Source organism: Sorex fumeus, unplaced genomic scaffold (genome assembly GCF_029834395.1).
Source record: "Sorex fumeus unplaced genomic scaffold, SorFum_2.1 ptg000061l, whole genome shotgun sequence".
Lineage (NCBI taxonomy): Eukaryota > Metazoa > Chordata > Mammalia > Eulipotyphla > Soricidae > Sorex > Sorex fumeus.
Window position 1 is genome coordinate 22238212 of NW_026606118.1, and position 24289 is coordinate 22262500.

General features: G+C 40.0%; 1 protein-coding gene across 5 annotated transcripts in view; it reads left to right on the forward strand.

Annotated features, from left to right (window-relative positions):
* The window catches only part of HIVEP2 (HIVEP zinc finger 2), a 203940-nt gene that overhangs the window by 48929 nt on the left and 130722 nt on the right, over nucleotides 1-24289 (forward strand). For all 5 annotated transcript variants that reach the window (XM_056126264.1, XM_056126268.1, XM_056126266.1 and 2 more), the window contains exon 2: nucleotides 66-140. The gene's annotated coding sequence lies outside the window, so the exon portion shown is untranslated. The remainder of the gene's footprint in view (nucleotides 1-65; nucleotides 141-24289) is intronic.

Here is a 24289-nt window from a genome sequence, read left to right on the forward strand (position 1 = left end):
TTTTGATGTATGCACACATTTTGATGTGGGAGGAGAAGTCATGATACAAAACTTCTTGTCTGCAGATTGGCGAATTGACCTGAGAAACTGAAACTCAAGATTGTGAAAATGTGTGAATAAGACCGAATGCAGATTTTCAGGTAGGAAAATGATTCATTTCGTTAACTCTTTTCCATGTGGTTTTGTATAAATCCCATCACCGTTTTCTTATAAAATGCCAAATTCAGGAAAGGGTGGCAAGACGGTTGAGGTTGCATTAGGAAATCCCTTTGTGTTCTGCTTTTGGGCTTGTTTTGAAGATTCCATATTTGACTTTCAAATCATAAAGTAAGAGCAGAGCAGATTAAAAATGAGAGCCAAGAGCTTCTCACAGAAGCAGATCTTTATTTGCAAAAGTCTTATCCATGTGATTTTGATTGTTAAAGTTAAGTGCTCATCAGAGTATTAAAAAACGTATCATGTCAAAGAAATTAGCTACTGGTTAGATGATATTTATGTGATTCACAGAATGTTTATTAAATATGGATGGATTCCTTTTTTGCATGTCTTACAAATTCCCCAGAGATGCTTCAAGGCTGCAAACTCTCTCCTCCTCCCTGGAGGAGACCCCAGGGAGGAACCTCATAGATGACATGTGCTAACGTTTCTGCATACTGATTGACAAAACCAAGAGTCAGTGTGCTATCAGCTTCCATGGTGGTGATTGTACAGAAAGTAAGGGCAAACAGTATAGCGTATATGCCACCATGGGGACACACAGCTGAAAATCTGGAATCCAAGCAGAGCTAATATTATGCAGTGATTCTTCTGCTGTTGTAAGTAGAAAAGCAGTGTGATCCTTCTCTCTAGACTACAGAGGTTTCAGCTCCATGGCAACGTGAAGCGCTGATCCTGTCAGAGGGTGTGTGTACACAAATGCATTCAAAGCGTAGCGTTGGGAGTGAGTTTGGTGGGGGTAGTGGTGGTGGTGGTGGTGGTGGTGGTGGTGAGGAACTAACCCTCCAAGTCTTGCCCACGCATTTTTGTGTGTGGCTTATAATAAGGCCTTTGTGCACGGAGGCCAGCGAGAAGTTCATGTCAGCTGCCCTCTGGTTTTTTACATGTTCTAGCTGCCATTGCCCAGCTTTTTGCTTGTTCCAGAGAGGACGTATGAAAAAGCAGTTCAGTCCAGAGTTTGGCTTCATGAAAAAATTCTCTCCTCCTTTTCTCTTTGTGGAATGTCAACGTAGTGACTGCCTTTAGGCATATCCTCAGGGCTACTTGACTGCTGCTTTTTCTAGAGAGAGTCTTTAAATTGCAGCCTTCATGGCACGGAGGGGCTTTAGAAAGCTGTAATCAGCCCTCTCTGCTGTGGTAAAGAGTGAGTTTTGTCGGTCATCTGATGTCCTGCCTTTTACTTAAGGTTCTGAAGTGTCATGGAGTGATGGGTGGATTAATTATTCCTGCCCACAACGACTTGGCCTCTGGCTCAACTCTGAAACTCCAAGTTTCTCCTCTCCTGCTTCATGGCTACACTCATCTGTGTCTGCCGACCCCTAGGCCTTTGCTTGCTTTTTTCCCCTTTAAAGCCATAACTCTTATTCTTGGCCCTTTATTTTATGTGCCAGTCCATATCCACCTAGATCCCCCATCTTCCAGTAGGTAGGCGTTACATCCACCACCTGCTGCTGGCGCCAGGTTGTTCCATCAATGGTCAAGACCCAGAAACTATAAAACCCAGCTCCTGGAAGCATGTGGCCGCATTCGTGGCCACGCAACATCTTATTATTTCGTTTTTACTTTAGAGAACCCGGCAGGCTACCGAAAATATCCTGCCCGCACGGCACAGTCTGGCAATCTTCCCGTGCTGTACTCAATATGCCAAATACCAGTAAACAATGATAAACCAGGTCTCTTCTCCTAGCCCTGAAAGTGCATTGAATATGACTCTTTTAAAATCTCAAGGCTAGGAAGAAGGAGTTGTTACTGGTGCCTGCTCGAGGCAATCGATGAACAACAGGATGATCGTGATCGTGATCCCTGTCTTTTATATTAGAGATGATAGAACAATCTGAAAAATGGCTTTTGTGTGTTTAGTGGGAGGGTGGTGCTCCCAGGTAGTCCTCAGGAAGATCTGGTGATTTTTAGCCCGCTGGCCAGTTCAGCACTTGCGCCTGAGGATTCTCAGTACTTCTTGGGCTATTTGGGGCCAGCTGCGCTACTTTGATGATGCAAAGGGGCCTCCAAGGCTATACCAAGTGATGCTCAGGGAACCATGTGATGCTGTAGATTGAACCCTGAAGGGCACAGGCAAGATAGGCACTTTACCACCTGTACTGTCTTCCAGCTTCTCTAGGACTTTTATTTATTTATTGTTTTGAGAACACATTCAGTGGTGTTCAGGGGAAATTCTTGGCATGTGGTTGGTTGGGGATTGTTCCTAGAGGTTGTCAGGTAGCAGTTCTAAGGATTAAACCTGATACCTCTGGATGTGAAGCACATATGTCTAGCCCTCTGACCTATCTCCTTGACTCCTGAAAGATGTTTATTTTTGCTCTGTTTCAGTTTAGCTGATCCAGGGGAGAGATCCAGTGTTCTGGTATATCCAGATCAACTCAAAATAATCTCTAATAAGTCTTAGGCCATGTATTTTCCATCTAGAATTTGAAGTTGAGCATGAGTGGTTAGCCACACTCGGCTCAGAGATTTGGGATCCGGAGGATATTGTCCTCAACACAGACCACCTATATCCCTTTCCTTTCTCTCCAGGATGTAATTCTGAGTATGATAGATGGCTTTGGAGGAGGAAGGAGGAGGTGATGTGAGATTTAGATCTTAGTTTCTTGTGGCTACATATACAAAGCTAAGTTGTGTACAAAACACAACAGCTTAGACTTCGGGCTATACTCATCACTTCTAACATGAATGGTCTGATTTGTCATTGTTTAGAACATTTTCTCATTTTACTCTCAGACTGAAGTTGGGACTGAAGTTGTCTATACCTTCATATGATCCATTTTCTTTATTAGTCTACTTGCTTAACTACTTTGGACTTCACTGTTGTGTCTTCCCAAGCATGCAAGGAAAAAAAAAAAGAAGAGGCATATGTCTGCCCCTGTAGATAGGTTCAAGATGTAGAGTTCAGACTGCAGTACATTATAAAAGGAGTTTGAAGAGAAGGATGTATAGAACGTAGCTGTGACATTGAAGGGACGCAGACAGCTGTGCTTGGAAGCTCGACAAAGAGTAAATGTTTGAGCTACATCTTGCAAGATGAGTAAAAGTTTGCCCGGTAAGAAAAGAAGTCCAGATGAAAAGAGTCCTGACATGCAAAATCTCAAAAAAAATTTCTTTGAGAAGGAGTGTAAGTTAACAGGAAGGCTCTAGAATGCTTGGCTGTCAAGGAAAGTAGACCATGGTGGTATGTTGTAATTTTAGCCTGTGTGTCGGTGAGAAAAGAGGCTTTGATTTGCATCGTACAAAGAACTCTCAGACAGCATCATGAGAACGCAATAGAAGAACCCAAGTCTGAGTAAGGAGACTTAGTTTGCATGCCATTAAAGTAATATTTAAAAGAAATACAGTAGAATTCTGAATAACTACTGTGATGTTCATGCTTAGGAAATAGTACTAGTGACTGAATCAGCAGTGAGGAGGGTGAGAGAAAGAAAAGGTAATTCAAAGAGAAGGTGGCCTTTCAGGAAAAAAAAGCGACTGTCTTTTGATTTGTCCTATCTGTGGTCATATGTAACTTGTGGGGGAATCCTCAACTTGGGCATAAGAAAGACCTGAATTTTAATTTACTTTTTAAAAAAAAACTCCCATACATATTTTAATCTCAGGATAGTTAGCTTCCTGGTCTGTAAAGTAGAAGTGATAAGTATATCTCACAGTCCATTTGTGAGTGGTACAGAGATCATCTTTGTGAACTTATGACTCAAAGTCTGTTCTTGAATAAGGAGCACCTTACTATCACTATGTGTTGTGCAAGCAGATCTCAAGACCTGGATGGAGCCCATTGAACAGGCTGGAACCAGAGTCTTTTTGGAGTCACAAATGTATGCAACAAAGGAATTTATCCCAGGAGCTGCTAGAATCCTTGGTTGATAAACTGATATTTCCCAATTTCTGTGCAATGAAGCCAAGATTTGAAAAATTAGCCTTTCAGGATCTTAGATTATATATGGGTGACAGTTTAGAAAATCCATGAGTTTTTTCAAATAAAGAGGAGGACGGCAAATCTTTTTTATCACACTTAAAAAAATCCAAATATCCAGTAAAGGAGATAAACAATAGGAGTTTTCACAAATAAAAGAATCAATGAAAAGCTAGAACATTATTATTATTTCTTGTACCTTCCCAGTTGCAATACCGCCCATGGCTAGCTCGTATCTAATTTTTATTCATCTATAGATTTACCTTTTTTGGGCACATGTGTGTAGTCACATGCTATGTTTTATTTAGTAACTAGTCCTTGGCTCTGGAGGAAGTGGAAGAGTGAAGTGACTTGAGCATTGTGAGATGATAATGCTTTCAGAAGGCACAGCAGAGATTTTGTTGTCTCAGAAGCTGATGACTTTTCCTCAGACTTTTGAATAGACGATATGGGAACAGAAGGAACTGATGCAAAACACATGGCAAAATAGGGTGGCACATGAACTAGGTTGTGGCAAGGGGAATGGTGAAATGGCTCACGATGGGCTCTAGTGAGGAGAGTGAAAGAAGCCTTGAAAAGGAGAGGAAGGAGCCCAAGGAGGTCAGAATGGAGGGGGAGGAAAAGGATAGATTGTGGGAAGGAGGAACTGGAGAACTTGAGATCTCTTCAAGATTGAAAATAAAGTGTGACTGTAACAGGTTAGGTGATATAACAAGATTGACTATAGAGTGTGTATCATATTGGCTCAGAGCTGAGTTCTCTTATGATTTTTGTGGGAAATGATTGCTTTAGCACACACCTTCTCAAAAGTGTTAGCCTGTCTCCTGTAGTATTTGTCAACAACCATTTTTCAGTAAAATGACATTTGAAGAAGTTTGAGTATATTTTTCTGATACTCACTGGTTCTTAGCTGGATTAATAAAGTTGGGTTTATATAGTAAGGTCAAACATAGAGACTCAAATGATTAGGTTTTACAGTTAAGAAATATGAATTTGTTGAAAATTTACTGAAAAGACAAGTCTGTGTTTCAAAGTCACAATTAGACAGTGTAAGTAAGTGATAAGTGGTTACATTTGTAGTTCTTATGATCTACTCCATTTTCCTCTTGTATTTTTTTTTATTAGTGAAACACCATGAGGTATAGTTGTAGACTCTGCTGTGTGGGCAAGCTACATTCGGTAGCCTGCCAGTTTGTCATAGTAGGAATGAGATGTCATAAGATGTCGCGCGGCCGCAAATGCTAGTTTTTATAGTCTCAGAGTCTTGGCCGCTGATGGGATTACACGGCGCCAGGGGGCCAGTTGGTGGGTGTGACCCCCGCCAACTGGAATTTGGAGGATCTGGGTGGAGGATGCTCGACTCCAATCCGAGTAGGCTTGGAGATCTCGGCCCCGGAACCCGCGTGGATTTGTCCCTCTGCCAATACCTTCATGTGTGCGGAGAGTGGTCTCAGCATGGTGGTGGCTGGTCCTGGAGGTCTTCAGCTGCCGGGGCCCTGGCCAGGGCGGGGAGGAAAGCTCAACCCGCTCCCCTCCAAGGGGCCCCGGCGATAAATAGCCAGGCGCAGGGGCAGGAGACTGCGCTCTTCTCCTCCGGGAGCTGGTTTTTATAGTCTCAGAGTCTTGGCCACCCAATATTAATATCAAAATGTAGCTGTGGGGGCTGGAGTAATGGTACAGAGGGTAAGGTATATGCTTTTCACAAGCTCAACCTGGATTTCTTCCCTGGATGCTTCTATGGTCCCCCAAGCCCTGTCAGGAGCAGAGCACAGAGCCAGAAATAAACCCTGAGCACCTTTGAGTGTTGCCCCAAACCAATAAATACATAAAATGTAGTTCTAATTTTTATTTTCCCATCAGCTTTTAAAATTGCAATGTGATAAATATATTATGAAGATAAGTTTTGGTTATGGAACAGTATTATTACAAACAATTATTTAGACAACTTTCAAGATTACTTATTATCCATTTCAGTATTTTGGATTAACTTCACATGCCCCCCTCCCCCCCAAACACTGCTAGGGATGGCTCCTATCTTAATAATACACTATATATATATATATGTATATCTCCTAGGTATAAATTGTTAGACTAAACCTGTGATAACCATAAAACAAAAATCTATAATAAATACACAAAAGATAAAGGGAATAAAATACAAGTATGCCATGAAAGAAAGTAAAAACTCCAACTAAATATTAGCAAGCCAAATTCAACCATGTGTTAAAAAGTAATCGTACACCATGATCAAGAGGATGGCAAGAATGGTTCAACATCTGCAAATCAGTCAACATGATACATTATGATAACAAGCAAAAGATAAAAATCATGCTTATCTTAATAGAAGAAGAAAAAGCAATAGTGAAATCAGCGTTCATTTATGATATGAACTCCCATCAAGGCAGAATAGTGGAAGCATACTTAGCATCATTAAAATATGTATATCAAGTCAAATTGAAGGAAGAAATCTTCATCTTAGAAGAAAAGTTTTCAGCTAAGATCAGGAATAAGACAAGAATTACCACTGTTAGTACTTTTAATTCTGATAGTATTGGAATTCCTAGTCAGAGTAATTATGTAAGCAAAAATAAAGAATCCAAATTGAAAAAAAAAAGAAAAAACTGTATGTTTTTACATCTGTATAGAAAACTACTGTTTTTACATCTGTATAGAAAACTGCAGTGTCTATCATCAAGCTATTAGAAGTGTCATACAACTTCTGTTTCCAATTTCTCTGTAAAGATAGTCTAATTGAAAAAAACTATTAAAATCAAGGATATACTTATGGTTTTATATTTTAAAGTTATAGTTCTCTTAAACCATATTCATTGATTCTCTGTTCTAAGTCCAGTGGACACTGCACATTGCCAAGTCAGACATGGTCTTACCACCAGACATTGAAGGTTTGGGAACTTATCCTGTTGCACCTGATTTGTATAAAGGTATCATGCTTTGATGGGAAATACCCATTTAGGGTAAGTGAAACTATGTTTTTCAGTATGAGTAAAGGACAATGCATGAAGACAGAGAAATGTTGAGACTAGATTACACCTGGATATATTTCTAAGAGTAATAGCAGCACACAAAATTATCTTAGAGCAAGATAGAGTATAATGGATAGAACATGGATATGAAATCAGAAAATCTGGGTATTCAGTCTGAGTCTCCTATTTCTTTATTATGTAATTATAGGCAGTAGTCTTGACTTAGGTCTGTGTTTCTTCATCTTAGTATATAGCTGCCTTGAGTAGGGTGATTAAATAAGGAGTGTTTCTGAAGATGTTTTTTTGAATTGTAACATATTATGCATATCTGTGATGTTTTGTCTGATGTAGCGGATTTGGGAATCTCTGTAGATCTGTGGCTCAGATTGTTAATAGGATGGCAGAATACTTCCAATTATCTGTAGAATTACTTCTAGATTAATAGTGAATAGTCAGCTTGCTATAGAGTACAGCTCTCTTTCCTCTGCACCTCCCATTTCACATGCAAAAAATTATAGCTGGGGGAAGAAACAGGTTAGAGAAACTGTGACCAAGGGAAGGGCAAGAGAAGGGTTAACTGATAGGAACTGCCTGGGAGTTCCTCTTTTGCCCCTCTGCTCAAGCCTTTGAGTTCTCCATCCTGGGAGGCATGCAAGCTTTGAAGTCAGAATCCAGTTAAAATCCTTGCTCTGTATCTTACTAGTTGTTACTAAGGCAAATTACTGAACCTCTGAGAGTTTCTTTTCTCACCTGTGCTTAGGGCAGGAGAATCATTTGTCTGTGGAGTTACGAGCCCCGCAGGTCATGTCTGTATGGTACCTGCCCCACGACTTGCTGGTTTATTATTTTTCTTAACAATTAACCCATTGCCACATTTCAAGACAACTTGAATGACCCACTTGCTCAATAGGAATACGAATGCAGCTAATAATAGCCACTATTTAACGGAAGGGTTCTGTGTGCCAGACACCTTTCCAAATATACTACAACTTAACAATGATCGTATTTAATCTCCAAACAGCCTGATGATGTAGGTATTACTGTTCTTGCTACTGAGCCTCCGGGAATAGAACCAGTGGGGGAGCACATTTAGAAAGCTAGGCACTTGTGCCTCCACATTCCGCTCTCCTAGTTACTGGGTTATTCCTGTCCCTCCCCGGCCAGGTAAGGGATGTGGGACAGAGAATGAAAGGACTAGTTGTTTCCTGGACCATTGTTGTTTAAATAGGGTGAGTTTTTGCTTTCAGAATCTTCCCTATCCCCATAGACAGCGTTGGATGGGGCCTGTACTGACGCGTCATAGACCCGAATGTTCTAAAACCTGCTGAGCTCCGCTTTGCTTTTCTCTAGAACGGAATTATTATGCTTGTAAAGGCTGCAGTGAGCATATAAACAGGATAATAACTGTCCTGGCAGGCACCTGCACCTTTAATCTCTACTCCCCACTCCTTCTTAAGTAGCAGGCTCACTCTGAGGACACAGCCTTGGGGGATTCCTCCTTTCCTCTTCACCCTTGAAGCCAGCAGGGGTTCTGGTTAGTCAGCATTCTAATTTCTTTTTTTTTCCTAACCAATGATGTTCTAGCACAGCCTATTACAATTCATCCTCTTGAACGGATATTAAAATATCTTCTAGGATCTACTCTATGCTTTCAGTAGAGGGCTTCTGCGGACGATTGCTCGGGCCCATCTGCTTCTCATTGATTTGCATTCTCTGTCAGGATGGGCGCACATAGAACACAGTCCCTTTAAGAACCACCAACGCTCAGCAAAAAATAACCTAGAGCTGCTCAGGTTACTGCCAAGCTCCAAAGACTCTTCAGGGGATCAGGTTGCTTATTTCTCTGGCACCTTCTCCAGCAGGGATGGAGAAAGAGCTTGATCCATGAGCTTGATCCATGCCAGCAGATGGGGGCTGGCCTGCCTTTAGCCAGGCTCCCTCAACTGTGACTCTCTTGGTGGTGGAAAGTTCTTGGTTGGTCACTTATAGTCCTCTAAATTAATTGTAATCCTGTCTTTGCGCCTAGATGCAGGGACCACCCTATAATCCTGGCTTAGTACTGTTTCTTAGAAAAATATGTCAAAGCCACTAAAACAGATGCACATCTCCCCTCTCCAAATGGTTAAATGGCAGCACTGTGAGAAAGGGCATGGATGGATAGACCTACTCCCTAGACTTCTTGTTTCCCTACCAGTCTGTCTCTTCTAGCCAGCCTTTCTTGTTGCAGAAGTCCCCAAATTTATTTAGCTTACCACCCCCCCCCCCCCCCCCCCACTCAGTGGAAAAAAAGATCTCAGTGAGTGACCTCCTGGAAATCTACTTTAAGAAACAAAGTCGTTCCCTGCCCCCCACCCCCACCCCCCTGCAGCAAACTTAATTGCATCTGAGGCTACTTTAACTCCCCTGGATCTTCCCAGGGGCTACTTTGCCCACTCTGTGGAACACTCTTAGAAGAATGTCTTTATGGATCCATAATCAAAGACTAAACAGGGTTGAAGAAGAAGCAAAAAGAACTCATTTCTTATGTCCAGTTCAATTGTACAAAGAAAAATGAAGATATCTGATTAAGAGGTAGTATGGTTTGTCAAAGGAACAGAGAACCAGCAAAGCCTTAGACCACCTGAAATCTTATTTCAGTGAGGTTACCGAATTAGTTCTGTTGCTGAATAACAGAATGTTAGTAGCTAGGTGGTATCTGTGAGTGACCCTGATATTCTCTTTTTGTATTCTAGCAAGAATATGAGCATAAGGCTTTGGAAGATTGGGTGACTTACCTGGGGTCACTCAGCTGGTTATTGTCCATCTGAACCTATAGCCGTTAGGATTTTTTTCCAGCCTCCTCACTTACACTTGAAGGTGGAGTTCCTTGACCTGGCATATGACATGTTTGTAAGATGTAGTAAGGGTCTGCTCAATGAGTGTGGATGAGCCCACTTTAAAAATGATTCAGTTACATATTTATATTAAGTATAAATGGGTCTAATATTAAAGTTGAAAAAATCTACACTGATCTGATCAATAAGGTAGACCCCGAACCCCCAGTCTCATGGGATATTTACATTTAAATTAATTAAACATTAAAACCAGGTCCTCAGTCACACTAACCATATTTCAAGTTCCAGTAGCTTTGTTTGACTACTAATGGCTATTATATTAGGTGACACAAATAAAAAGACAGCATATCATTGCTGCAACACTTTTGATGTAGGATATATGGGAATTATAGCTCACATTGGAAATGAAATTATCCTTTTAAACACTTATACCTTAGAGATAATAATAGTTAAGGTTAAGTTACCTTTGAGATAATAATAGTTACCATTTTTACCTTCTACATATTGTAGTAGGTACAGAATGTATGTTATTTTACCGTAACACCTTTTGTAGATTGGAATCTAAGGTTCAGAGCCCTCTTTGGCTGTCCATCTGTTAGTGGATCTCATTTAAATTTCAATTCTTTTATGTGGTCTACTTTCATTTAGCCAATGCACCAGATACTCTACTGGGTCTGAAGTTAGAGAAGTGAACATAGCATAGGGTCAAACCTCAAGGCACAGTAAGTCCAATAGAAATTCAGACATACAGTGATACATATGTTGATTTTGATCCTATAGAATCTGTGATACAAGACTTTATTTGAGAAAGCCAGAAGCCATTGAAGGACTCATGATGTCTAGTGAGTGCCATGATGAGATTTATGCCTTAATAAGTTCACTTTTTGTCATGTAGCACATTTCTTGGAAGGAAAGGATAACCTCGGACTATTGACTAAGGCTAAAACTAAGGTTGTGGTGTTGGATTTAGAAAGAAGATGAAAAGAGGGAAGGTAACAATACATGATGGGCTTTGGTGATTACATATGGGAGCAGAGCTTGAAGAGAAGTGAAAGATGAGACTCACTTGTTATAGGTCTGTGGTGAATAAATGATTATGATTGTCAGAGATTAGGTATGAGGAAAGTGTGTGTGTGTTTGTGTAGATATTTTTCCACTTGGTAAGGATAAAGCTGATAACTCAAACACCCATACAGTGTTTCCAAATCAATATTATTTACCAGTTGAAAAGGGCTTCTCTTAAACAATGAGACATATTTATAATCTAATGGGAAAAACATTGAAAATAAAACAAAATTCTGATATAATACTGAAACTCAAAGGGAGACTTAGTCTCATCATATGGAGTGATAGCTCTATCTTTAGGCTGGAAACAGGAAAATGAACCAGGAACATATTTTTCCAATTTTTATGCAGTCACAATATGGTAAAATTATCAGAATATTTTATTCTATCAGTGACATCGAGGATGAATTTAAAAGGATGTCTTCTAGGGAGCTTCCTACTTACCCTACTAAAAAAAAACAAAGTTATGTTTTGCTTTAACATATTTAGTATACACCCTTCTCATTTGTTAAAATAATTAGTGTAGTCATAATTTGGTGATCACATTGTTATGTTGTTTATAACATAAAGAAAAGGCTTAGTAAATTATATCTAATATATATGTATATATATACATACATGCATATATATGTATATATATACATACATATATATATACACACACACACACATATATATATATATGTAAGGGCTGGAGCAATAGCCCAGCGGTAGGGCGTTTGCCTTACAAGTGGACAACGTGGCTGACCCGAGTTCGATTCTTCCGCCCCTCTCGGAGAGCCCGGCAAGCTACCGAGAGTATCTTGCCTGTGCGGCAGAGCCTGGCAAGCTACCTGTGATGTATTCAATATGCCAAACACAGTAACAACAAGTCTCACGATGGAGACGTTATTGGGCTTGCTCTAGCAAATCAATGAACAACGGGAGGACCGTGTGTCACCGTGTCATATATATATATATATATATATATATATATATATATATATATATCTCACTATATATATATAGTGATACGCTCAGCTGTGCAGCTGTGCTCAGGGATCACTTCTGGCAGACTCAGGGGACCATTTGGGATGCCTAAGATTGAACTGAAGTCAGCTGCATATAAGGCAAACACCCTACCCACTGTACTATCCAGCTTCTGGTCTCTAATGTTTTATGGGGTAGATTTCTGAATTTTTAGACAATGAATTGTTTAACCTCTTCATTGTAGCAGAAAATAATCTCACATATTTAAATAGTGATAACATCATTGATTCTAATCTAGGGTAAAGGATTTCCTGTTTTTTTTTTTTTAAGAATCTTGGGATGGGGTTCAGTGATACAGCACCTATTTTTCACATGTGAGGCCCTGGGTTTGATCCCTAGCCTTGCAAGCAACCCCAAAAGCAAAGTTCTGTTTTCCTTTCAAACAGGGAGGATATTTAAAGGTTATGAAATTTAACCTGTAAATCTAGGGACTGGAGCTATAGTACAGCGGGTAGGGCATTTGCCTTGCACACAGCCAACCTGGGTTTGATTCCCATTATCCCATATGGTCCCTGAGAACTGCCAGGAGTAATTCCTGAATGCATGAGCCAGGAGTAACCCCTATGCAATGCTGGGTGTGACCCCCCAAAAAAGGCAAAAAAAAATAACCTGTAAATCTAACAGATTAGGAATTACTAGAAGCACAAGTGCTGAGAAAATATTTTTATTATATTAAACTTGTGATCTCTGGATTAATATTATGTCTGTGCAATTTAAAACAGTGCCTGATTTTGAAAATATTATTTAAAACTTACACGTGTATCCTAAATTCACGGCTAACTAGAATAGAACACCAGGACTGATGACTGTCAAATGTACTGTATACAGTACAACCTGACTATTTATGGGTGCTTTGTCTACTTTTGAGCTGTCATAAAACATCAGTGTTTGCAAAATTCATGAACTGTTTTTGGTTTCTGAGATAGTTAAGCCCAATTTCTCTTTTCTCAAGTATAAAAATGTTTCTTTTCTTTCTCATTTTCAATAGATTAGAGACTTAATTTGTCTTGTTAGCTCACACTTTTGCCAGATATCTCAGATTTATGCCATTTAATTCCTGGACTGTTGATGAGTTGGTACTTGACAGTATTTTTGAGTGGGCTAAGATAGGTCCATACATGTCTCCTCAGTGTTGCCTTAGTGACTGGTGATCAACTAGAGGGCACCAAATTTCTAACTTGTTAAACTAGGCCACATACTGTTGACACATATGCAAAGGAGAGAAACGTGAATGCTTTGTGAAACCTTTGGACTAAAAATAATTCTCACCTGTATTTATAGCAGTGTTACCATACTTAAGGAAAGTGATGGAGAATCTACCTGCAGAGGGAAATGTCATTCTGTTACTTTTGCTCTCTACCCTCTATCAGAGGTGCCCATATTGATTTGACCCACCTGCACCCTTAGAAATTCACCTTTATTAAGTGAACAAACAGAAGGCACTCCTTAATTGCACCAGAGGCTATCACGGCACTCCCCCCCCCCCCACCCCGCAATGTCACCTCATCATTTCAGCACCCTCTGTGGAGTAATATCTCCCACTTCAGGCAACATTGTAATAAACCTTTAAGTTTGTTCAAAGTTAGAACTGTGTTGCTAATAGACTTTTGCCAATTGGGTGGGAAGAATTGTTAATAGCATTAAGCACTAAGATAAATCCTATCACAGGAAAGAAATGTTCTATGGCTAATAATTAACTGGGCAACAATGAAAATCTGTCCATTACTAGGAGAGGATTGGTAATTAAGATTAATAGGGTATGCAAGTAGAAAGTATTCAAGCTCAGAGGCAGACTTTTGGGGTTTGTCATAGCCCGTTGCTTTTATTAATTGTTGTGTTGACCACATATTTACTGAAAGAAAATGATGACGGGAACACGTTTAGATATTCAAGGATTCAAATGTGCCAAGCATCCAGCATTTTCTAATATGAAAGCTATGTGAAAGGTCTTTCTCTGCAGTGGAGCTGTGCATATGTTTGAGTGGGAAGCAAAGAACAGATGACTTCAAAACTATTCAAATTGTTACACATGTAAAATTTATTTTCCTCTTTACAATTTTTTTTTAAGAGGCTGTATTTCAGTCTTGGTTAGAATCTTGTTACTGACTCAGTTAAAATAGTTGCATATAGCATTTCATTGAGTCCTTTATTCACTTATTTGACCAACAATAATGCAACTATAGTTAATATTCCATAATAGGTATATGAAATGTGTTAATCACTTATAAACATGGTCAAGCCAATTCAGGAAGGGTATAATTGCAAATTAAGTGTGTAGGATATCTGTTTCTTTGGTAACACTTATAATTAAGCTGATTTCTACTTAAATGTTTTTTAAAAGATTATAGCTGCTGCATAACAGTTTGTGTTTTTATTTTTTGTCTTACCCTTGTGCTTTCTTAACACTTGCTTGGAAATCAAGAAGTGCTGTTTGTTCTTTAAGTACTTAAGCATTAATGCTTGGGCAGTGCACTTGAAAACAGAAGACTTGTTATATGGCAGAGAACATCATAACAAATGGAAATATTCAGTGGCATTTTATAGGACAGTTGGGGTACTATTTAATGCCTTAGAGTAGTTTTAAAATTTACTGAACAGCTTGTTATTGCAGGAGATTATTTAAAATTGTTGCTTGTGGTTATGTCTGTTGAGGAAGCTTAAACTTCCAACTGTCTCCAGCGATCTAAACTCAGCAATTTGACTTCAGGTCTCTTGTAAGAAAGGCTAAATGTAGGCTGTTGAATAATCCCTTTGAGGGCCCTGTAACTATTTTTATGCCTGGATATGCGTCATCCGTGGGTATTTTCTCTGGTGACTTGCTTACATCAGGTCTCCTACCATACATTCTATCAGTGAGTGACTTATGATTGATGGGAACCACGGTTGTTGTTTAGCTTTATCTGTGACCTCAGCGATCGGACAACAGGAATTTCCAGGCTGTTAAATTCTCTGAACGCTTGAAGACTGGCGCTCAAGGCAGGTAGCAGAGTGTTATTATTCACCAGCTGATGATGGGAGGAGGGACAGAAGAAAGGGGAGGGGGGAGGAGGGGAAGGGAGGGGGAATTCCTTTTATGAACAGCGGCAATTCCGGCTCAGCTCGCTCCTTAGTCCTGGGAGACTCGCGCGCGCCTGTGTGTGTGCGTGTGTGCGTGTGTGCGTGTGTGCGTGTGCGTGTGTGTGTGTGTGTGTGTGTGTGTGTATGTGTGCGCGCGCGCGTGTGCTCGTTCTTAGTGTGCATGCGTGTGTGTATTGGATGGACAGTCAGAACCAGCCACCCACCCACTGCCTCTGCGGGCTTGGCTAGGAACAGCGTTGAGTTCTCTTTAATTAGTTGGAGTTTTGTTTTTCACCTCAGTTACTCCACATCTAGGAGCAACTTGGCTGTGAGGATACTGTCTGGAAACCGAGGCATGGATTTCAGAAGCCTGCCTGTGTTCCCAGAGATCAGAGGAAGTTAGTGTTTTCCTTCATCTGGATATGTCTTGGGGTGACCCTGCACCCCACATCAGCGCGCTTTGGGAGTAAAGTCGTGCATGGCTGTGTGTATGTGGAACTGACTGCAAACCGAATTCAAAACATGTTTTCTCCTTCGCTTAATTTTGTGAAGTTGTTTACTGAGCTGTAGTGAAGATGTATACACCTACATTTGCCTACAGAGAAGTGTGTTCATGTCTGAAACTCCTTTTTTCTTTCTATTTCCCCATTTCTTCCTATTCTTCCTCTTCTTTTTATTTTCTGGTACATTTCTAGCATTGCCTGTTTGACTTTGCAGTTTCCTGACCTCTTGCTGAGTTAAAGAAGACCAGGTTTCTTTGTGGGCTGGGTGAGTTGCAGGTGTCAGTGAAAGGAACTTTGGTGTGTCCTTGCTTGGAGGCTACCTTTACAGTGATTACTCACTGTTTTTAAAATGACAATTAGACAAAATTTAAAATTTCCCTTTGAGATTGTGCAATGCCACCATTTAAGTTTTTATAGACCAAGTTGATTCCTGATTTTTTAAAGGGCTATTTTTTAGTGAGAAAATATAATGTTCATTATTTTGGTTTATTAAATTTATTATTTTTTCCTCCCAGAAATCGAGCATACCCCTTAATGTCACACATTAGTAAGATTACTAGTCACTTCAGTTTCTTTTTTGCTTCTATTTTTTCCCTTGTGAAACTCAGGTTTTATTGAAAGCAGCTTGTGGCCCACTTTAATTTCTTAATGGCTTGCCTCCCAAGAACCAGATTCTGAGGTATATCTTGCAACTTTCTTCCCTTGAAATAAGTGATGTGTTGGGTTAAAATGCTGTTATGGAGAAATGAGATTTTTATCTCCATATTTTTTTGCCTCTTATAATTCCATTGAGAGGGCATGGACATTCATGATTATTTATATAGCTTCAGGTCCAATTAACTATCTTAATGGTAACCATAGAGCCAGCTGTCAAGTCATTACTGTTTCACTTTTAGATGCTTACAAGTTTGATAAACTTTTCACAAGTAATATGTGAAATAATACCTGGAAGCCTCACTCTAAAAATTTTTTTTCAGAAATTTGCTTCTCGAATAAGCAATATGACTCATGACAAGCAATCGGTAATTTGAAGTTTGTGAAAGATTAAAATGCAGAGATTTTGGAGTAAGCTTGGAGTCATTTATAGTTGAATGAATTAAGCCCTCATAATTTAGTTAATTAGAAATTATTAAAATACTGGTGAGATCCCTAGTTTATGAGTATTTTATTGTTCAGTCCCCCAGGGGTCTTTTGGTTAACTGGCTTTACTTTCCTAAAAATCACATTAATTCAACGAGATACAGTGAGGATTAGTTCAAATACTAATATTCTTCTTTGCCCTGCATTGTTGGAGCTGTTAGACTCTAAAATTCTTCCTGTCTTAAAAACATATGTATAATTAGATGTGGGGGAGTGTGAGAGCAGAAGCAGATATGTAGGAGGGCTATGCATTCTTCATTAAAAAAAATATATATACATATACATATATTTCACAAAAGATACAGTTTGTGTGGGAGTGAAATAGTTGCTTGTCTGTTGATTGCATTGTACTTACTCCACATAAGAACTATTTGAATTTAGGCAGTATAGCATCATTTTGATAATCTGATGACTGCTGTTGATCAGACAAGAGAATATAATTTCAAGGCTTCATGCTGATGGGCGGCAATAATTATGCTGTTTTTGGCAGAATTTAGCCTGGAATCTGCTTTGGTATTTTTATAACTACATATGTAAGTCCTTTTTAGAAACCTTCCTTCCTTCCTTCCTTCCTTCCTTCCTTCCTTCCGTCCTTCCTTCCTTCCTTCCTTCTTTCCTTCCTTCCTCTCTTTCTCTCTACCTTTCTTTCTCTTTCCTTTCTTCTCTTTCTTTCTTTTGTCCTCCCTCCCTCCCTCCCTCCCTCTCCCCCTCCCTCCCTCCCTTCCTTCCTTTCTTCCTTCCTTCCTTCCCCCTTCCTTCCTCCCTTCCTTCCTTCCTCCCTCTCTTTCTCTCTCCCTTTCTTTCTCTTTTCCTTTCTTCTCTTTCTCTTTCTTTCTTTCTTTCTTTCGTTCTCCCTCCCTCCCTCCCTCCCTCCCTCCCTCCCTCTTTCCCTTTCCCCTCCTTCCTTCCCTCCCTCCCTCCCTCCTTCCCTCCCTCCTTCCCTCCCTCCTTCCCTCCCTCCCTCCCTCTGTCCCTCCCTTCCTTCCTTCCTTCCTTCCTTCCTTCCTTCCTTCCTTCCTATGTGCATGACTTTTTTTGTAATCTTTGCAACTGAAATTCCGAAGATATCTAATGAGATAATATCTTATTATCTCATTCCTACTTTGGACAAACTTGCAGGCTATCGAATGTAGCCTGCCCACAGGGCAGAGTCTGGCAAACTCCCCGTGGTGTACCAAATATGCCAAATACCAGTAACAATGATGGGTCTCATTCTCCTAAAGAGCCGTGAATATAATCTCAGGGCTAGGATGAAAGAGACGTTACTGGGGCCTGCTCGAGGCAATCGACGATTAACAGGATGATGAAATGAAAATGAAAAAATATCTAATGATATACATTTGTGATGTTGTGTAAACCCAAGTTAAAGCAAAAATCTCAGACTTTTTTTTGTGAAAATGCAGAGCCTTTATTATGAGTAGATTCTTCAGTATTCCTGGTTTCTATGGAGACACTCATATTACAGACAAAAAAAATTGAATGATTGCTTTATGGACTTTGGGTTTTGGGGAGGGCATTCTTGGTGCATGGGGGCTACTCATAGCTCTGTGCTTAAGTGTTGTTCCTGGTAGTGTTTGGGGTACACCGCACTGGAGATCAAACCCAGGACTTCCCCACCCCCAGAAAATATTCAGTCTATTGAGCTATCTCTGTGGGTAGGTATGTGGACTTGGGTCCAGTTAGCATATGTTATCATTGCACTAAAGTCCTGTTCTGTTATAGGGTTTGAGTGGGTGCTGAAAAATATGAACAAATCAGCCTAAAATATTTATGTGACATGAACGTCACTTAATTTTGCCTTTGTATATGTGTGTTACACCAGATTTAAAAAAAAAATGAAACTCTTAAGGTTGGGGATTTAGCTCAGTGGCAGAGTATATTCTTTGCCAAATGAGGTCTTGGGTTTAACAGGTCTACATGTTCCCCTCCCCCCCCCCCCCCCCACACACACATACACACACTACACACACGAAACTCTAACATTTACATATAAGTAGGAAAATGCCTAATTGAGAGTGTGAGAACAATTGAATGACCCACTTAGAAAGCTCATTCTGGGAAGGTGTAAAAATATTTCATTTGATAAATGATTCCTTCACTTTTGATGTATGTAATTAGCACATTAACAGCATTGAAACATTCTTTAATTTATGAGTTCTTCTTAGTGATTACTCAAGTTTTAAGACGTATTATATTTCACTGTCATTTACATAGATGAAGACTATAAGACCTTTACTCTCAAAATTACACATTGGACTAATAGACAGTGGCTAATAGACAATCCTTATCTGCTAATGACAGTAACGTTGTATGTTTTATGTCAGAAACAATGTGCATGACCTTGTGTGTATGATGTCAGGAGAGTATGGGTGACGTTGGGCCAAGTCCTCCTGTAGCTCACTGAGGGTAACAGCTCTGCTCATTAGTCAGGGCAGAGCTTGCTGCTTTGAGTGCGTTGTCTTCATCTTTCTGTGACAAAGTTTGGCAGTGTCTCTTTGTGACTGATGTGTAGATCTACTCCGTGACTGAGTACATGGGGTACTCAGATTTCTGCAACAAGATGTCCTCATTTGAATCAGCAGAGTAGAAGTTCCTGTTGAACACTGGCAAAAGAAAGGGTTTTTATAGAGATGGAGACTGGGAGACCAGTGGTAGATACAAATCACCCTATAGTCAACAGTGAATGAAGATAAGTATATTTGTAGTATGAATATTTCATTCTACTCTTTTAGTAGTGCTGGAGAAGGTTTCCTATAAGTGAATGTTCTCTGAATGAGTCTAACTGTCCTGAAAATGAGACCTCAGAGGGCATCTCTTTGAATAGAGATGAAGAAACCTTAAGTTCAAGAATTTTCACCTAAGGAGTTAGACATATTAGAGTCATTTGCCATTTGCCATTGCACATGGCTCATCCAGGGTCAATCCCTGCCACCACATATTATTCCCTGAACCTGCCAGAAGTGATTCTTGAGTGCAGGAGTAAGCCCTGAGGACTACTGGGTGTAGACCCCAAATCAAGCCAAACCAACCCCCCCTTTTTTTTTCACCTAAGGCTTTCTATCTTGCTAAAGTTAGAAAACATTATCTGATTGCTTCAAAACTAAGGGCTGTATGTGAATATCCTCTAAGTCCATTTACAGAGGAGTTCTTGCTATGTCTTAAGTAGGTCTCTTCAGTTATTTACACTCATCCTTTTGGAATTTGCTTACTGCAGGCTTTTATTTAAAAAAATGACCCCCTTTAGATTTTTACTAGACATTTAAAAATTCTTAACATGGAAATTTACAGATGTTTAAGTAACTAATTGCCCACAAACACCTCATTTTCTATAAAAATCCCAGCCAGACTGCTTTGTGAACTAGTTAAGGCCATATTGAAAAAGGTTTCCTTCTGTTATTTAGGTTAGTTTTATATGACTAGGGAGGTTTCCATAAGCTCACACAGTACAGTCCAATAAAAATTTATCTTCCTTCTGAGAGAGTACATTTAAGAAACACCAGAAACATATAGAACCAACCATAAAAAAGGGCCTGTACCTTTTAACCATCCCGTATAAGATAAAATCCTCCCACCCAAGGAGGGGAAAAGATGGTGCATGCCTCAAAATTCATCCAAGCTGAGCACTAACAACATATGGATGATTGAGATTTGATCCTTGTGGCTTGGAGAAAGTTGGCTCCCAATTACAGAGCTAAGAAAGGTCAGACCACCAGTGTGAAGACAAATTTAAATTTGACTCTATATAAGTGATCCAGGTAGGGCTATGAAGAATCTGTGGTTACAGTTTTGGGTTTCAGCAGGGCGTGGACATTGATGGGGAGGGCTAGGTGGGAGAATAGATCAAGACAGAGCCCAACCAAAGTTTGCACGTTTCCTGCACACTTCGTCAAAGCCATATAAGCTCAAGGGGCAAAGGTGGGCTAGGGTCTAGATAGTATGAATGAATCCGCCCATTTTAATAAAGCATGGATGCAAATTATTCTGTTTTTTTGGGGGGAGGAGGAGGCTTTTTGGGTTACAGTTGGTAATATTCAGGGTTACTTCTATTTCTGCACTGAGGAATCATTCTTTTTTAAAAATTTTTTTTATATTTTTATTAGTGAAACACCATGAGGTACAGTTGTAGACTTACAAATTTTTGTGCTTGGGTTTCGATTATACAATGATCAAATACCCATCCCTCCACCAGTGCCCATTTTCCACCACCATGGATCCCAGTATCCCTCCCACCTCCATCCCCCCCCCCCCCCCCCACCATCCCACCCTGCCTCTGTGGCAGGGCATTCCCTTTTGTTTTCTCTCTGAGGAATCATTCTTGGCAGTGCCTGGGGACCATATGGATGCCAGGAATTGAACCCAGGTCAGCTGCAAGGCAAAAGCCCAACCTGCTATGCTACGGCGCCAGACCCTCATTCTGGTTCATATGGGAGACTATCTTCCTTCATGAGGAAGGGCACCAAATGCCTTTAAAGGTTCAAAACTCTCAGGCGTCAAAGAACCTGACTATTAAAGGCAAGTAACGATCCCTGAGTAAAGAGGCTTCTTTGTCACTAATGTAGGACACTTTGGTGACTGTCTGAGTGGCAAAAGCTTGCTTGTCAGTTCCACTTGAGGCTCAGCTGTCCCCATGGGGAGGGTTCAGTTCTTCACTCAGATTTTCCCCTTTGCATTGCAGGTTTTTTTTTTGGTGGGCGTGAGACTTCATCTGTTGGAGCAGGGTTCAAGTTGTGGGCCTTTTATTAGGAATGTTGAATTTGTGTCCTTACGAGAAGAATTCAAATACTTGGATGTTCTGCTGGGTTTGTGGGTGGGAACTGGAGAGAGAGAGAGAGAGAGAGAGAGAGAGAGAGAGAGAGAGAGGGAAATGTGAGAAAACTGAGTTTAGAGCCTTGAGAAAGTCTTATTTGGAGGATAGGAAGAAAAAAATGAATATCATCAATAGGAAGAGTGAGGAATAAGTGGAAGTAAAGTAATTATTGAATGGAGTATAGATCAGCTTTACTCACATAGTTATTTTCACACACTCAACAGATATTGAGGATGATCAATAGATGATCATCTAGCGACATATTGTACTGCAAACAATATATTGCCAGGTCCTGTGATAAACTTGAGGTCATGTTTGTCCTGACACATCTGTATTGAAATTCAGAGACTTTATTGGAATTCAGAGATTCTGTGTAGATCTAATACCTTCACTGGATACTATTACTTACAGGTTGAAGATCATTTTATCCATCACTGTATCACTGTATCACCGTCATCCCGTTGTTCATCAGTTTGCTTGAGCGGGCACCAGTACTGTCTTCATTTGTCCCTGTCATGTGCTATTGTAGCCCAGTGGTATACTGGGGGCTTTTTCAGGGTCAGGGGAATGAGACCCATTATTGTTACTGTGTTTGGCATATCAATTATGTCATGGGGAGCTTGCCAGGTTCTGCCATATGGGCAGGATACTCTCAGTAGCTTGCCGGGCTCTTTACCCATTTTCTCTATAACATGATAAAATTAATTTTCTCAAAGCTTAGTCCACACATACCTGCAGACTCACTGACCTCTTCTAAAACCTATGTGGTGGCTAGGAAAGGGACAGGGGATGCTTTCTTTCTTTCTTTCTTTCTTTCTTTCTTTCTTTCTTTCTTTCTTTCTTTCTTTCTTTCTTTCTTTCTTTCTTTCTTTCTCTCTCTCTCTCTCTTCTTTCTTTCTTTCTTTCTTTCTTTCTTTCTTTCTTTCTTTCTTTCTTTCTTTCTTTCTTTCTTTCTGCTCTTTGAGTCACACCCAGCTATGCTACTTCTGTTTCTGCACTCAGGAATTACCCCTGGTGGTGCTGGAGGGACCATATGGGATGCTGGAGATTGAACTCAGGTCGGCTATGTGCAAGGCAAATGCCCTCCCCACTGTACTCTTGCCCTGGCCCTGGGATGCTTGCTTTCTAAGCTTATAAATGACACAATCAATGATTCACACGGTTTCACTGATAAACTTACAGCCACATAGTTTATGACTCTCAGAGCCAAGAAGACAGTGTTCTGAGCTCAAAGTCAGGGTGATTGGCACCCACATCATGACCTCTTCTGGGCTCTGGAGTTTCACCTCCTTTCCAGTCCTGTGATTTCTGTATATGTATAATGAGATGATGCATCTTCTGTTCCAGCAGAAAGGCAAGAGACAATCAGCTATCACTCTTATATCTGTGATCAGAAATTGTCATCGAGGTGACTGACACACATTTCCTGACTGATGTTTCCTTAAATTAGAAAAAGCCTGTCTTCTACTAGGATACCTGGAAATGCTCAGCAAGCACTTTGTACTTCCCTGATAGCATCCTCAAGTGGCTGCTTGTTTCAGGGCAGCTTGGAGAGGTGGTCACTGAGTTTACGTAGGCCTGTTGGATTTGTATGTGTGGTGCTAGGGATCCAATCCTGGTCTCATGCATGTGAAACATGTGTCTTGTCACAGAGTCACACTCCCAGACTATTGGAGGCCTTTGGCCCCTGAGGGCCTCACATTTGCTCCTTTAACTCATTTATTCAAGAAAATCTGTCTCTGAAACATACTATGAATTTTGATCTGGAAAAAATGAATGACCTAAAAATCTTATTTGAAAATATATCTTACAGATTAATACATGCATAGATTTGTTACCTTTTTGACATGAATTGTTCTGGAAAATACAATATTTGAAAGGTTATAAAGCTGTGCTTTGTGAATCACATAAATACATGAAAAATTTGTTAGCAATATAGAGATTAGTGAATGGGTTAATGTGATTTTGGAGTATGGTCAGTTTTTATTATTATCTCCTTGTACTAGAGACCAATATCATTTGAATTAAAAAAAAATCACATTTGATTTATTTGGTGAGTTCCTTTCAAGCAGTGCTCAGGGAAGCTGGGGACTGTTCATGTGATACTCAACCAATCAAGGCAGAAGATTCGCTGTTAAGGCCCAGTCATGTTAGGGGACCACCAGGGTTACATCTGGCTGGGGGAGGGGGGCATATGAATTTTGGGATTGATAGTGGGGTGCTACACATGCAAACCTTGTACCTTTTATACCTGAATTATCTCCCCAGCCCCTCTGAACCTTTATGCAGTTATTGGACACAATTGATTGCATTAGAAGCTTAAATAAAATAAAAATATACCTGACCATAGTCTAAAGTATTGAGAATTCCTTATGTTGCTATGAAAATTGATGAAGGAAACAGAAACTTGAAGATTGGTTAAGTAATAGATTGCAAGAGTGCTGCATTGCCTCTGGGCTCCATCCTTGCTAATGTTCAGCATCTGTTATTTAGTTATTTATTTACTTCAAATTATTTATGTGCTTATTGGAAATACTTATTTCTATCTTGACCATATATTCCTCATAGGGCCTTAGTTCTAATTTGCTAGCCAGCTAATAAAATTCAATAAAGATGATATTTTTCCTTAAAAATAGTTGGACAACTTGGTGGCCTTTCTGTATCCAGATTGCAAATCACAATGCCCAAAAGGAGAGAGAGAGAGAGAGAGAGAGAGAGAGAGAGAGAGAGAGAGA